Source organism: Ceratina calcarata, unplaced genomic scaffold, assembly GCF_001652005.2.
Source record: "Ceratina calcarata isolate Rehan_Ccalc_2016 unplaced genomic scaffold, ASM165200v1 scaffold250.2, whole genome shotgun sequence".
In the NCBI taxonomy this organism is placed as follows: Eukaryota; Metazoa; Arthropoda; class Insecta; order Hymenoptera; family Apidae; genus Ceratina; species Ceratina calcarata.
The window spans coordinates 103282-117271 of NW_017147019.1; the positions used below are offsets into that span (position 1 = coordinate 103282).

At 40.8% G+C, this 13990-nt stretch overlaps 1 protein-coding gene across 1 annotated transcript in view; it reads left to right on the forward strand.

Annotated features, from left to right (window-relative positions):
- LOC108623027 (lachesin) overlaps positions 1-13990 on the forward strand; it is a 137127-nt gene continuing 123137 nt past the window's right edge. The window contains exon 1 of the mRNA XM_018021271.2: positions 1-547. The gene's annotated coding sequence lies outside the window, so the exon portion shown is untranslated. The remainder of the gene's footprint in view (positions 548-13990) is intronic.

A 13990-nucleotide genomic window follows, 5' to 3' on the forward strand; every position in this document is an offset into this window, starting at 1 on the left:
TCTCAACGGGTCGTCGAGACGGTGTTACGGTGTACGCGTCGTCGCGAGGTACCGGCGAGTCCTAAGACCACGTGATCGACCTTCATCGGCGTATAAAGTCGTAGCGGTTGTTCTTCATTGCGTGTCGGGCGTCCTTCGATATCAGTCGGTCACTCGTCTTCAAACGCAGTTCTTTTATCGCGCAATGACAAATTACCGTCGAATCGATTCCGGTATTGATTAAAAATCGTGTTTCAACCCTCGGTCGCGAGTGATTGAAAGCGTAGTGATTCTAATCACGTGTACGTCGTTTTTCGTGTGTAATCGTTTTTCTGTTCGTTAGAGTCGTAGTTAATTTTGATTTTCTCGTCGGTGTCGGTTTTAAAGCACGGACTCCTGGACATGATAGAGGAGCGTAGTTAACTAAACACGTGAGTCTTGTGTGATACAACGTGGACGGCGTTCAGTGCTTAAGGGTGTTCAAGGTGGAACCAATGAAGGAATAAGAATGACACCACTGGACGGGTAGAGGAGGTTCGAGGATTCTCGAGCTCGAGGAAGGTTTAAGGTAAGTGTTTCATTTTTATGTACTCTGCGTGATGTTTTACACGGTGATATATAAAAATTATTAATTGAGAAATCAATTCTCTTATGCCCGTAAATAACGTAATATCTTTTTTATATATGAAATTGTATTCAGGATTTGCGTTTTAGAATTGATGCAATAAATGCAATTCAAATTCGTGTGTCTAAGGTTCAAGAATATGCAGATTTACTTATTCAAATAGTGAAACATTTCTTAAACGTGTGTAAAGCATTGGGGATAATTTTCTACGGAGCTTATTCAAATAGTACGTATTTCTAATACCATGACTGCTGTTTGAAACTATGTAAGCTGGACCGTAAAAAAGTAAGAATTTTCCGGAATCATTTTCTGCGCGATTAACTTTTCACGATGGAGAAACTTTAATCGTGTAACGCTTCCACTTCTCTGGATAGAAAGGATTCAAAGCAGAGACACGCGGAAAGATCACAAACTCCGATTGTCTGCTTCTTTTTTTTCTCTCCCCCTTTCCCTACTTGAAACAGTCGGTTCGTAGTTGATGGGCAGGTGTGCAGCGTCCGGTTTGTTTTCCCTTCGTTTTTCTCATTCCCCCCTCATCCCCGTTTATTTACTCGCTCATGCTATTTGAACAAAAGTCACTGTCGCTGTCCATGGAAGTGGATGGATTACTCGGTGTTTCTGCATTGATTCTGCTTCTCCATAGCCTTAATTGAGGTTCTAAATCTGGACAAGCGCTTTTACGCTTCCTTTTGCGACAGTACTTTGTTGCCGCGCGTACCGGCGAAACCCGTTTCTTTCCTCCACCGAAATTACACTGTGTAATCCTTTCCTTTTATGGTTTTTACTGCGCACTAAAAGCTTTTTTGTTTTCTTCTTTTTAATTGCGTTGCTATATAGGTGTGGCTACCTACTATCCGCGCCACAGTGTTTAAAGTTCCGCGAGTACGTGAAGCAAAATGAGACGGAAAAGCGTAATGTAGTAGCACTGGCGTGTCTTGTCGGCTCGTAAAGTCTGTAGTCATTCATCGTTTATGACTCTTAGTTTAATTATTGCCCCTCGTTAATGGTTACTTCCTGCGAACTGACTTTATATCTTAGCTTGTACAATTTTTATTTCACCTCTGCAGCCGCTGTTTTTCTTCATTTTATTTCATATTTCGAATTCGCATATTCTTCGACATAAAACAATTGAATCTATTAAAATGATATCGAATCTTTATACTGAAGCTGCACCGGTTGCTACAGAAATTGAAACAATTTTATCGATCATCCATAGATCGGATCTATCGTTTACCAATGATGAGAAACGACTTTAGTTTTTTACGAAATATCTTGGGAATTCATAACTTCGTAAAAATGTGTACGTCCAATGTTTGTATCGGTTTAACTTGGCATTAAATTTGCAGTACCGCCGATCGGGGTTGCTGAATTTTTCCTCAAACAATTTTCCACTTACGCGTTCTAGGAAATACATCTGAAAGGGAGTAAAAGATTCAAAGTTCTATTTGTATGCGGCTCACGTCTCGGTGGCACATAGTTTTCTGACCACGAAGGAGCTATGCAAATATCCAATACACCGGGTTCGTGGGAGTTTCGCGCGTAGAGGCTCGCGAAACTAGCACAGGGATCAGCGGGAAACATGGAAACGTACATACGTATAGTTCAAAAAGCGGGCCAAGGAACGTGGGGAACGCGACTATTGGACAGGGGAAAGAAGGGGGGAAAAAGGAGAAAGCCGGAATCGTTTTAAACTACCATCTACTTCACATTCCTGATTTCAGTTAAGCTGCTTTGTTTATTTCCTTTTTCGGCTTGGTGCATTTGTAGAATGCGATGCATCACGGGTAAGGGTGGGAAAGGGATACCGGAAGACGCCGTCGCCTTTTAGGCTATCAACGACAGCGAAATTTCGCCTTGTCCCTTATTTCCTACTTTCCGCTCCATTAGAACTGCCGCTTTAATCATGCTTTTTCAATTACCATTTATTCCAACTGATTCGCGTGCATCGATAGCCGTAACTTTAATGAAAGCCCCGGAAAGTATAGTTGCTCCGAATAGCTCGATTAAGTATCAGGGTTTGATTCCTTTCTGGGTTATTAGCTTTTTTGTTACTCGCAGCGAACGACCTTGTTACCATTTTTATTTTATAATACTATTGCATTGCATTAAATAGCTTAATTTCGAGTATAAAGGATGTATGCTGTAGGAAATCTGACTGCGTTTTATAAAAAGCGATGGAGAAGTCACCTTTTATTACCGTTTGTAAAGCAACAAAAGGCCGGCTGTCGTTGATAGTGAGCGATACGGTATCGTCCCATTATTTTTAAAGAATTTCACGTGTCATGCGTCGAGTTTGAAAGGCATAAAATTGATTTATGCTCACTTCGCGGAGCACATTGTTTTGATCTCTTTTATAAAACAGTGAATATACAATACACATACATATACAGAGGCAACGAGATTAAACAGGGAAAGAACGACGCGTTTGTTACAAAATCAGTAAGCGAGTACAATGTGTTTCATTATACGTAAATTAAGCAATCACTTCTGCGATGATTAATACCGTTCCATATTTTACAATGCGAACGGGGATATAAATAATTCATTTCAAGTTGAGTTTTATGATAATAACCCGAGGAATCAAACGAGACCCTTTTGCACGTCTCGATAGAGTCCGCTGAGACGTTAATTTAGCTAGGATGGAGCCGGTCATTAAGGTTGTGATGAATGAAACGCGTGCACTTCTGAATGCCACGCGATTCTTGTTCCCGGCCTGATGGAGAGGCAAAAATATTTCACTGTCGCCTCGCGTCTCGTCGCCGTAACGTTCTACCAAACTTTTTCCGCCGACTTTCGCTACTCGCGAATCGTTCAACGCGCCGGGATTAAATCACGTTTGAAGGTTCGCGTCCAACTTTTCCTCGATAACCTTGCACGAACATCTGACGAAATTAATTTTTCCGGGATTCCCTCCACGATTTTTGGCAACGCGCCCGCAATGTAATGCTCATTATCAATCGCCATCGCGGCGATTTGCGGCTTTCCCTGGCTCGATTTTCTATGACGCAATCGTGCCAGGATGAAAGTAAGGGAGAGGGCGGTAGGACCTCAAAGAGGGAAATCGTTTAGCACGCGATCTTCTCGTAATTCTGCACGCCAGTTTCGTGCCACGCTTTGTCTTCGTCTACAGCTGACGCGTTACACGTGTTAGATCGTTTCCACGCTCTTCTTTGACTGGCTGTTATTATCATACCAAGCCTCACCCTAATTGATCAACCGTTTGTTAGTGTATCGTTAGGGAAACTGTTAATACAATGCTGGTACAATTGCAAAAAATATTTCATGCAACGTTTCATAATGATTGATCAATGTAATAATAACTAATATTTAAGGGGATGAACTTTCTACGATGGAGAAACTTCAAGCCTCCACTTCTCTGAATATAAAGGCGGGAAATAGCGGGAAAATCACAAACTTTGATTGTTCCTTTCTTTTTGCTCCGCCGTTTCTTATCTGAAATAGTAGGTTCCTAGCTGGTGGACAAGTGTGTAGCGTCCCTCGTGTCTTAAAATAAATCCTCATAGGTAATATTTGCAGTAATACGGATTATTATAGGGTTTGAATTTGACGGAAGGGTTGATTAGACGCGCTTTATTTTAAATATCTCGCATTTTGCCGGGACGAGTAATTTTTCGCGAAGAATACAACGTAATGAGCGCATTTAAGCGGGAGAACTGGGCAATTTCTTGCTATTCCGAAGAATTCCGTAGGAGCGAACGCGAAGCTTAAAAGCCGTGGCTTTCTTGCAACGCGGATACTCGTTGAAAGAAATTTCCGACTCTAAAGCTGGGAACTTAGTATAAAACGCGGGGGTCTATGATGGAGGTGAAAACAAAAAGGACATATGTATCTCCGGCCGAGACTCGGCGTGGTAGGTGCCTCGAGATACAGCGGGTGTTTCGAGGAAACTGGAGCGAAAGTTGTTTTTGTTCGACGCTGATTTTATGATAAAAGCCACGAATTATTCATGCAAAGTTTCCCGTTACGCTTTGTTACATAAATTCAAGTTATATCTACGAGCGTGTAAAGTAAAATTCGAATTATAGAATGAAATGCAAACGGACAATGTTTTTTTTTTTTTTCTCCCTCTCCCGTATGATACAGTTTCATTTAACAGATTGATGATCACGCGTACGAAGTTGAAGTGGATTTCGTGGAAATGAAAAAGCTTATTAAAACAAAGGCTGTGCTTCGGAACGGGAGGTTTCGCTTATACAAATATACCGTGATTTTTAAAGGAATTGTTCCCTAAAATAATAGGTTAACTAGATTCGGCCTAAAACAAAGTGCGAGATTGATCGTTACGCTGTTTGTCTGGAAATCAACCGCAATATTTGCAAACTCAATTGCGCGGGTGCTGTTCTAACGGGACAGTTTTGAACGCAATGTCACGCACAAACGTGTGAACAGATGCATATGCATGTCCCGGGACAGGAATCCTTTCCTATCGCATTCCTCTACGTCCTCACGACAGGCTTAAATTGATTCCGTTTTTCGATATCACTGAAATATGTTTCGGCAGGCCGTTTCAAAATTGTTTCCGAATTTAATTGAACGCCACGTCGAATGTGAATTTCGAAACAGAAATGAAACATAATCAATTAAAATCGTAGAGTGATTTAATAAAACTGAAAAAAAAGAAAAACGACAATCTATGCATTTATATAAAGTGATTAATATTGGATTATGTATCGGTTCGAGGAAACGTCAGAGTGTCAATCTCGTTTTAAATAATTCACTGTTGAATATGTGTTATCGACAGAAATTCAAATGAAAATTCGGTGTCCCAGTTGACTCTCTTGTCCCTCTGGAAACAGCGTATGTGACCATGATGATGACCGCGGCTAGATATACCTACGAATGCAACTGCATCGGTTCTCTTTTGAGAGAGCGTCGAGTGCACTTTTCTGCATCGAAATTCATAGGTAGGACGAGCGGATCAACAGAAAAAGCGCACACTCCGCTTTTGAGAACTGGCCTATGACTATTTTGTACTTCTATGACGAACTGACCTTTCGTGCCCAACGCTGAGGTCACGGATTCAATATCGCTGATCGAGTCTTTGTCGAATGGACTTGCTACAGAGCAAAATTTTATACATTTTTGCATCTATATTCTCCTGCCTAAAGCCGTGAAATAAGTTTTGAAAGCACGGAGCACGATCCTTGAACTTAGTTATCGAATTCCTTTCACTAGTTCTTCGTACAGAGAAAAAGAATTGATTAATGGGTTCGTGTTAATAGTTCGATAGTACAATCCAATGGAGAGTTCATAAACCAGTGAATGGCCTTTATAACTATCTCGATTCCTTTATGAATCATTCATAAATCTACACCTAGTACTATCATGTGTCAAATCCTATTAGATTGCAGGTCTTTTTAAACTATGAAAACAATCGTTGAATGAATTAATTTTGATTTTTGGCTTGAACGTATCGCGCCATTAGCAGGATTTGCTATCTATAGAAAGTTTCGTCTCCTTGTACGAACAGTAGGATAAGTCTAATTAGAAGTGGCATGGAAGTTTTCACAGAAAATTCAGTGAACGAAGGAGGGAACTATAGAGGAGGGTAGGGTGAGGGGCCGGGCGGTGAAGAACGAAACGCAAGGCAATTATTGTTCTACCGGCCGCGAATTTAATTGAGCCAACGGGGTTATATGAACCTGGAAAATCCGTATCCATCCTGGTGTTCTCCGTTTAACTGTTACGCATCTTCATCTTCCCTGTGAAATTTTTGATAGTCCTTTATCGAATAGCGTTTTCGCGATGTTATGCTTCACGGAATAAGTTTCATTATTAAGACGTTGTTTCGGGATATTTGAAATAGTTGGACGTGTTCCGCGAGTATTGAAATGTAGAAGTCTAAGTTGAGCCGCAGCCTGGATACGGGAATAATGACTTTTCTTGAGGAACTTCCGAGTTACCCTGTTTGCGTTATGTGTATTTATTCAATTATGCCCGGCCGTAGTTATCCGACGTTTATTTTCGTTCCTTGGCCAGCGTAACGATCGTATTTTCTCTGGCAGAGGTCTTAATTTATCAGCGGGTAATCGAATTTTCTTGTTACACGCGGGTAACACGGAGAGGTCTCGAACTTACTTAACGCCGACCAGGGTAACAGCCATAATCACGTGCTGCTAAGCGCCCACTGTATGCTAAAAGGAACCATAAGTAGCAGTCGTAAAGTGTCCACTCTAAGCATACAAAGAGTGTATGCAAAGAGCCGTCGTAAAATGTTACCCGTAACTCCAAGGGTGACTACCCACCACCAAATTTCTGCCTCACGAGCATGAAACCTTGCTTTAAACTATTTACCACGTGGAAATAGAATTGTAGCAAAATCTTTATCAACTTTTTCAATAATATCAAATTTCTTATTAGATTGATGAAAAAATAATTGCATAATTTATTCACACGTATAGTGGGAGCATGGAAGATTGCAATCTGTTGCATAAAATTTGCATAAATGATGTCGAGATTAAAACATATTCTCACTATCTCTTAAAAATATTAACACATTTGACAAACATATTTTTATTATCTGAGACGTGGGAAGCTAATCGATATTCCCGTGGATTTATACTGTATTACATTATGTATGTACACGTGTGAGAGTCATTCATCAGAGCTGGTGATAAATGGCCACTTAATCTAGCGTGATAAGCGGCGGTAAAAAGAAGTTTGAATGCGTTCGATCGGGTATCGGAATTTAAACTACGCGGTATGGCTCATTTAAATTTACGATGAGACAAATTTTCTTTCTGTCGTCCGTAAACGTCGAGACGGCGAGGCTGCCTCTTCTCCGCTATGGGAAATCGATACACCCAGTGTATCCTGTCGTTTTCAAAGTTCAAAAGGCGCTATTAATTTTCAATTAGAAAAAAGAAGGACGCGTTTCGGTGATAGGGTGCAATCAATCACTGACAGAGTCCTGTCATCGGATTCTTTCAAAATTTCCATCGCCACCGGCAATGGTATCATGAAGTATCAGTTACATTGGGAAACACGAATTTTGTGGCAAAGTAACTCATTGATGGTTCGCAAATGTTAGAAAGAATAGATTCATTAATAATAATGTTTATACGAATTCATATTTCACTATTAATAAGAAACTCATTTAATTGAGTTAGTATACATTCTAAAATTGTTTCCAGTTGTAGAAAAATTAATTCACAGAACAAATGGCAAGGGACAGGGCTTATGGGAAGGGTTAAGCGTTTAGGGTAGTCGAATGGGAAGATGAGAGTTGCCATGATACGAGGGAGTCGCGTTAATGTATATTTATGTATTAAACAGGCATTATTTATACGTCAGATGAATATGCATTGTTTGGTGGCAGTAGCGAGGTGTCGAGTGCAGGCCCGTCGCTATCACTGCCTCATCAATCACACACAGTCCGACCCACCCCGATCTGTGAACCTCGTGCTACTGCCGTGGCCACGGGTCTCGTTCCTCTCTCAGAATAGTAAACGCCACTCCTCTCATGGCGACTCGCGTTAATTCGCGTACAGTTTTTTCCTACGTCCACCTGACACCTCGTTACACACCGCGCAGGGACGCTACGTCCGACGGTATGTCGATTTGCCGATGGAGAAAAGTCATATAGAGATAGATACATGTACATTGCCAATCAAAAGTATATCGACTTCCTTGGTTGTAATTTGTCCAACATTTAGTTAAATCTTAGTAATAAAAAACAGACCACATTTGAATGAATCGTAATAATTTAATCAATTTAACAATGACAAGAGTTACAAGTAGTATTTTATTAAATAATCGTAGGTAACTGTATTTGTTTGATAATCGGAAAAAGAAAAGTGTAATACTTTTGCACGGCAGTGTATGCAGGCAGTCATCGATGAAGGGCGAGGGGGAGAGGGTGAAACCACGGTGAAGTCTCGCCAAATGGTCATCGGTGGCCACCGTGGCGACGATATGCAGAACGTTAATCGGACGAATCAATCGGATCTCGTCGGCCGCAAAACTAACCCGCGGACATTCGAGGACTGCACGCGCGGAATGCACGCTCTCTGCAGCAGCTAGAAAATTTTTCACCCGTGGAATGGATGTTTGATATGTTGTTTTGCCCATGGATTTTGGTCAGGGAATTGTGATTCGCCGATACCACTCGTCCTATCGTTACGTGGACGGTATATGTACATACGTACATATATCCTGTTAAATATGGATCGTCGTATAATTGTCGGCGCTATTAGCCGCAACCAGGTGCATCGTGCAATTCCGCGGATAGATTAACAAGGCTCTAAGCCTGAAGTTAAACTACGATTCGAATTCATTTTTATTGTTTTCCGTTGCTTTTTATCTTGTAGAATCAAATATTTCTTAACCCTTTAACGTCTAGACAGTGCATTTATTATTAAATGCGGTAGTTGAATTTCCACTATTCAATTTTTCATCCCTAATTATTTAGGAAAGTAAGATAAATAGTAAAAACTTAGAAATTCTTAAAGTAACGTTTAGCTAATGAAATGATTAGTCACAAATGAAACGTGAAAATCATTGACTTATACTACTGTGGCGTAAGCAGTACGTAAGATATTAACTTCTATGTGGTTCTCCGTCGCCGTGCTTTCAACTCCTCGAGAAGTTTGTTACCATTCATTGAGTCGAGTTTACTCACGACGCCATAAGGTGGCTTTTATTACCCAGCTTCAATTTCATGGTAGAACACAAATTTAAATGTATCACGTAATTGCACATTCCAAACGTTGAAGCTCTCACTCCGTGTCAGAAATGATGTGCACTTCACTGCACATTACAGTACAAGTATTTCAATGATACAATTCAATAGATTCGAGGAGATAATTTCAATCATTCGAAAAATTCATCTTCATTCGTCACGATTTCCGCTAACAGGTGTTAAAAAAGTGGCGATTTGCTCTGTTTGAAAAACACAGGTGAATGTAAAATAAGTGACAAATTTTTGTCAATTAAAAGCGTCCTCCGATATTTATCAGAGAGCTGGATTTGACCATGACAAATGGACTACCTTTATGGAAAATAAAAAAGTACAGGCGAAACATGACCATTTGTTTCGCATAAAAATCTGTAGAGCAGTATGAAATTCATTATCAAAGAACTGCGTTCGTCGTGTTTGACTCGTCCAATAAATTTCTTTTTTTTAACTTTTATGAAAAATTCGGAAAATGAAAGTGCAGGTGAAACATGGCCATTTGTTTCGGTGAAAAAATTTACGGAACACTGTGGAATGCATTATCGATAAATTTCATTTGCTGCGTTTGATTCGGCAAATAAATTTCAGCTACACTTTTCGTTGGACGCGTTTCAGAAGAATATGAGTCAGTAGCTTACTAGACAGATCAGTTAGGAGGACTGGTTTTCTTTCGCACCGATCGCTAGTGCTGTCTCTCTTCGTTTACTCTTCTCGTGTTCCGTGCAAGAGAATAAATCGTTCGTATAATCGAACATGCATTCGCGAGAATATTGAATTCCCGCACAAACGGACCGACATTTTTACCCGGATTTTCTTCCTCTTTCTACACTCTACTTGTGTACTGTCGACAAATAGCACACGTTAAACAACAGCGATCATAGCGAAGTACATAGCAAACGTTCACAAGCGGATGGGGATAGTATATAAAATAACAGGTACTGAAATGTTCTTTAATTGTTAACAGGAACCATACAAGTTCTTCTCGTACACCTTTAATTACAGATGTAATACCGTTTTGTACTTGAATGTATTGAAATTGAATTGAAAGCTTCATTTATCTGTTACGTAGCATGTATCGTATGACAGTACCGAGAAATGTATTTGTACCGTGGAATAAACCGTCGGAATTGGCTTCTTCAATTTAATTAGATATTCGCGGTGGCTGTAATTAACGAGCAGCCGGTATTAAACAAAAGAGGGGACCGATATAAATCAGCTCGTATATTTCGAGAAAAATTTGCGCGGTTAGCGTGCGCCGCGTTTGAAAATGCAGAGAGCCGCGCTCGAATTTTATTTGGTTTATTGCTTCTCGATACGGTTCGTTTTGCTGTACATGTCGGTAATTTTGCGCACTGTTTCACGCAGATTCGAAATTGAGGCATATATAATGAAGAGGATGAAAGAGGGGGACTCTTGTACACGCGTACCGCGGTAGGTAGGAACTCTCAATTTTCGCGCACTCGTTCCATCCCCGAGCAAATTAGATTCGCTCGTACGACTTTTATCGTCCGTTTCCACCGGTAACCATCGCCTAATACTCCTCCTGTAGTTCACTTTCGAACGGTGCGCCTCGGAAACGACGAACCATTCTCTCCTCCGCCCGTAATAATAGTCTGAATTCCTTCGGAATCTCTTCCTAAATTTCTGCTGAATTTCCTACCAATGAAAATTTGATGCTTACGCGCCCGACTCCGACCTATCCGTAAGTCTTCTCGTGAGCCAGCACACCTGTCCCGCGTAATTCTCGTCCTTAAACATTTTACACTATTCTTACGAATAATTCGGCGGACTTCCCGTATAAAAAAATTTCGAATACAATTTTTTATCGATCTGATAGATCGTGTAACGAGTTCAGTTTTTAAATTACGTTTTTAATACAAGTTACGACATGACGAACTCTCGTTTCGCGATAAATTGCAGTCGCAGAGAAAATTTTCAAAATCGATTGGATAAAGAAAAAAAATTGGGTATGCGGTATTGTGTAATACGTCAAATTGTAAAATTGCTTGTGTATAGATGCCGTGCGGCGCGGCGTGGAAATGCGCGCAATGAATAAACGAAATTTCACTAGCCCGGTTACCTTGCGGCCCGTCCGGCAAACGAACTTTTAGGATCGTCCGCTACCAATCACTCACTGTCCGCTACAACTCAACCAGCCGCATCGCGTATTTCGCTCGGTTATCTACTATTGATTCAATGCCTCTTTGCCATTCGTTTCCGATATATCGGTCGTTCGTTTCCTTTACCCAGACGTCTTTGATACCGGTCATAGTCGAATTCCATCAGTTGTTAAATCCTCAATAAAATCTGTTTCTTCTGTATAAGTGGTTGGAACAAAATGAACAATGTAAATTGCACTGTTCAAAAATATATTGTTCCCGTAAAGATTAGGGTCCCGACTCAACCAGGTTTAGTTTCGTGAAAGTTGAAATATTGGGTGGCAGGAAATATGCAGTTGAGTATTTCATTTTTACTGCGACCTCAAGATGTTGGCGCGAAGACCAATAGCTATCGAGCGAGTGAAATTGAATCAGTGATATTTACGCTGGGATCGGTGTTCTATGGGGTTTAAAAAAAATGAGGAAAATCCATTTGGCTGGAATGCCTAATAGCGTACGTCACCGTGAAATGTCACGATATAGGCAAGCCAGGTAATGAATGGACAAGAGTTTCATTGGAGAGCCGCGTTGCCCGTTCTCTCTGTGCGGTGAACGAACACCCCGGGATCGGTCGGCACTCATCATTCACTGTCTGCTACGAGTCAAGCATGCCGCATATCAGTTCCCGAATACCTTTCGGTCTTCCCTTGGACGCTGTTACAAATCTACCCTCGCGTCCACGCATCCCCCCCGCCGCCACCGCCGCCGCGTTCAACCGATTCAATTTCAATTTGTACGCCCGCTCGTTTTTTCTTCCTTCCGTTCCTAAAACGACCTTGCCCATTTCTCTTCTGACCGATCCCTATCGATCCAGATTGCATCTTATCTGTCGTAAGAATAGAAATCACTGTTTTCAATGAACTCCCTCGAACGAGTATGTCATAATTCCTGTTAGAAATTTTATTCCAACGCTGTACTTTTTTCTATTTTATATGAACTGGTTGCAAACACAAATTTTCAGTAATATGAATCGTCGAGTCAGGCTTAACGAAAAGTAGTACGAAAACAGTATTTGGAAGTTGTTAACGATTAGAATCATGCTCGTTCCTCAAACACGGACGTGATGCGGAAACGGTCGGACTCGCCCGGGGGTAGCAAGTATCAAAATTAGAAGCTTACGCACGACCGACGCGAGTGAGTTACCGTCGAACCCGTTGCCGGTTCGAAGAACCTTATCGAAACTATAATCAGCATGAACGTTCAGTATTTGCCCGTGTCAACACGAAACGAACTCGTCTCGCTGTAACGGTTTAGTACTGCCTTCGGATACTCTGGCCGGCGGGCCATTGAAGTGAGGGACGGAAAGTACTCGAGAATGCCCTCTTCTAGTTCTCGTTATTGCTCAACTCCGTTTGATAAGGTATCGTCGAATTGTATCATATCCTCGTATCGTATCATGTCTGCATGCATACTATTTAGAACGACGTTTTGTAAAATGGAATATATCAATAAGAATTACGTTCATTAATTCAGTAAAATCCATCAAGTAAAATGTTTATATACATAAACATTGTGTGATTATTTATAGGATTTATTATACGTTTTATTGTATGATTTATGTACAACGATGCTACGTTTTGTAGAGTATGAGGAAATACCATTTTCGAGAGGGAAGTATCGCAATGCGTCTCGTGTTTTTGTTCTACAATGAGAGAACGTGTTCAATTATTCCAGGCTAGGCCTGACGAACACTCTGCAGGTATAAAAATTAAACGCACGACAGTAGTATCAGCAACACGGGTCATCCTGGATCCGGTTCGCCTTTATTGTCCGAGGCAACAATAGACCTATGCAGATACTACGCTCGTAAAGCCTTGCGTTCGAAACCGTGACTCGACCCCGACGCGAAGTGTTCGAATTTTTTCTTTTCACGCTACTGGCTCCCCTTTATTGGCAGCTAGGAATGTTTGCGCTGCATCGTTCCGCTTGTATCTTTCATGAATTTCGCTCACGAAATCGGAAGGACAATTCCTGAGCAATCGATACTCCTCACGTTTTCTCCGAGCGAGACTTTCTTTTGTTCGCACCCGGGCAAGTGTTTGTAGGAAAATACAAAGATTCATTAGTATCGTCGGTGACTTGCAACTCGCTGCTGACAGTCACGCTGGAAGAATGGCCAGAAGAATTGATCGATTATTTTCTTTTTTCGTAGAAACACTTATCTTCCAGTTTCCGCGTCGATGATCGCCGTTAAAACATTTCCTTTTCAACCTAACTCTCCTTTGTAAGTGCAAAAATTAATCATTGTTTAAACAAAAACCGTGAGAGCAGTATAACACACGTTCGATTTGTTATCGGATCTGGTATATCGCATGAACCTATTAAGGATGTATTGGCTATACAGTCAATCCCAAAAGTTTATGTACCTTAGAAAAACGTATTTGCTATAATTAAAAAGAAATCAGACGTCGGAAGAACGATGCTAATAATAAATAGCTACGTGCTAAAAAGTATAGAAGGAAATATCCAATTAAGTATTGACGATGACGAAAAATTTCTTTTCTTCAAAATTTCGAAAAATGCTTCAAATAA